Consider the following 3275-nt stretch of genomic DNA (forward strand, 5'->3'; position numbering starts at 1 on the left):
CCAGTCTTCCCACACTTGTAACACGTAACTCCTGGCTTCGATATCTTGCACTCATTTGCCAAATGTCCTTTCTGATTGCACCTATAACATGTCATGCTCAACTTATTACACACTCCGGGGTGCCTTCTTCCACAGTGCTTGCATTCCGGTCTCTGGAACCTGTTTTCTCCAACTTGCCCTTGGCTTGCCTGATTGTTCCCCTTCGATTCTTGCCTTTTTCCCAAATTTCCTTTCTTTTGAAAATTTCCGCCCTTCTGGAATCCGATCCTCTTTACATTCCGATCTTGTGAACTTCCCACTTCAGACTTTTCTCCATAAAATGGAACTTTCCTCTTCTTGTTATCCCTCTCCTTCCTTGACTGCATCCCATTATTCTCAATCAGAGCATCTTTCTGTACTACTCCCGCATAAGTTTCAAGCTCAAACATAGCCACTCTATCTCTGATCCAAGGCTCCAATCCTTGCTGAAATTTCTTTGCTTTTTCCTCCTCAGTGCTGGTATACTTTGTCACAAACCTTGACAACTCAGTAAACTTCTTCTCATACTCCAGTACAGTCATGTTCCCTTGCTTCAACTCAAGAAATTTAAGCTCCATCTGATTCTGCATGTACTTAGGGTAATACTTTTCCAGAAATAACTTCTTAAATCTCTCCCAAGAAACCTGTTGAGTTGCTTCCATAGCTTTTACTGACTCCCACTAATAGATGACTTCTCCCTTCAAGAAGTAAGTAGCATACGGCGTCTTCTGACCGTCTCCTAACTGTACAAACTCAAAAGCCCTTTCCATCTCCTTGATCCATGTGTTAGCTATCACTGGATCAGTGGTATCATGAAATGCAGGTGGATTCACATTCTAAAAAGCCTTGAAAGTGACAATTTGTCTAGGTGGTACTGGTGGTTCAGGGGGTTGGTGTGGTTCACGGTTATCTTGGTTTTCAATTCGTTGTTGAAGAGTTAGTTGTTGTTGAGCTATAGCATTGGTCTGCTGTTGCAAAGTTTCCAGTAGTCGAAGAATGTTTGGGTCTGTGGTGGATGTGGTTGTTGGGTTCTTCTTTTTGGGAGGCATGATCCTGAAATAAGAGTTATGTCAAAACATATATGAATGATAAAATGATTCGAGGGCGTCGCATGGCATTCTTATTTACATATGGGGTCAAGTTTCCAAATTAAGCAGATATGGTGATGCATATAAAAACGTAAAATAACAGTTGAGAGCAAATGGAACAATAGAGCATGATTATTGAAATTTAGAGGTCACAATACATAGGATTAGGACAAAGTCTGATTCTAGGAATAACAGGCTTATTTAAAGGAAACAACGAAAAGAACTAGGGATTCTATGGAGTCTGATAGTACAACATCATGAAAAGTAAATGGAAAGAACTAAGGCTCCACTCTATATGAACGGGGCTTGGTAGTCTTTTCCTCTCGAAGCGTCTTCACAATGCTCTGGAGCTCATCCACCACCATCTGAATGACATACTGGCTGGTGCGGTCCCGGTGCGCTGGCATCTCCTCAAGCTTAGTGTTGACGTACTGAACCAAGGTCTCAAGTCTCGCAGTCATCTGTTCCTTGGGCTTCTCTTCGTAGTTTCGGCTGTCCGGGTACACGTTCTTCAGTCGGTCTATCAGTCGGTCGTACTTGCCCTGAAGCATGTCGAACTCGCGCCTCAACTCAGCATACACCGTGAAAGCAATAGTGTCATCCGAACCAGAGGATGACGAGGAATGCGCTCTTTGCTGACAAACCAATAAGAGGGGTATTAATAATAAATTTACTTAACCTACTCTCTCGAATATTATCTATAACCTACACACATATCCTATAACCTATTTGGGCTGTCCAGGGACTCTAAACCGTAGCTCTGATACCAAAACCTGTCACGCCCCCAACTTAAGCAGCAAATTAAATATAACTATTACAACATTTTAAAAAGAAGTATACATAACCAACTCCAAGATCTTACAGTTTAGGGTTTGGAACAGCCCAACATTACCATCTATTACAACTGATTTTAAATAGCGAGTCCTCACACAAAACTACTATCTCTTATTCTACCTGAGCTCGAACATAAGCATCAGCATCACAGGTCTTACGGGCAGTCTGCTTGAATCTAACCATAGCTGCTAGCTGTAATATCAGGGTAAAGCAAGGAGTGAGCCAAATGCTCAACAAGTGCTAACAGTACGATACAAAACATAAATCGAGATATACATTAAAGAATGACAATGGAAAGACATAACCAATGATAACGAGAGATAAAACCATGAGTGATGGCATCATTTTTACTTGTATCAAAATAATTTCAAAATCATGTCTTAATCAAAATCATTTTATGATGCTACGGATTATAGCCGGTGATCAGCCGCGAAGTAATCCCGAACCTCGCTGGGTTCTAAAACATTAATGGGAATCCCTAGGCAACTTTTAAGCCTAATATAAGTGTGGAAAGGACTCGCGTCTCAGTCCAGATCCACCATTCAAAGAAAACATTTATCCCCCTTTGGGACTGAAAACCCACATTTTATTTATTTCAAAAACTGATGCTGAATTATAACAAAATCTTTTTTTACAGTAAACATTTTTATCAAGGGATTATAGATCAACTCGAAACACGGGAAATATGGTACTAAATCTCAAGGCCATGATCCATAAAACTATACTCTATTAAAGTAACTGAATGGTTTTCATATATCAAAGATTTAGACAAGGGGATTTAGTGAGGCTATTGGATATTATAAACGGGTAATGCCAAATTGGGCTTTAAGCAATGGTTTCTCATCAAGGTTCAAGTGCTGGATCATTAAGAAGGTAAGCTTCATGAATACTAAGGGTGTTAAGGTATGAAGAATGATCTTTAACTCAGGACATATCAGAATTGTCAAGCTTTAGGATAAGAAAGAGGGTATCAATCAATGAGGAATCACGTTGGTAAGTATCTGACTATCAGAGTTCAAGGTAAGGTTCTATAGGGGTTCAAGTATCAGGATGAGATATTAATACTTAGGAATCATTAGCATGTTAATCAAGAGGATCAATCAAGAATTATAACAACTCTTTATTTTATCATGGCCTTCAACTATCATGAAAAGACTTTTGAACTACTTGCAATACGTACTCGAGGGTTCATGGCATCTCCATATAATTCAAAGATAAACATAAGATACGCTAGATTTAATATATCAAATTACACAGGATAGTTGTAGCAATGTATGAATTATTAGCAGTAAATACGAAGGTCAAGTTGAATCACTTGCCTTGAGAAAGGCTGGT

Source organism: Apium graveolens, chromosome 9 (genome assembly GCF_009905375.1).
Source record: "Apium graveolens cultivar Ventura chromosome 9, ASM990537v1, whole genome shotgun sequence".
Taxonomy (NCBI): Eukaryota; Viridiplantae; Streptophyta; class Magnoliopsida; order Apiales; family Apiaceae; genus Apium; species Apium graveolens.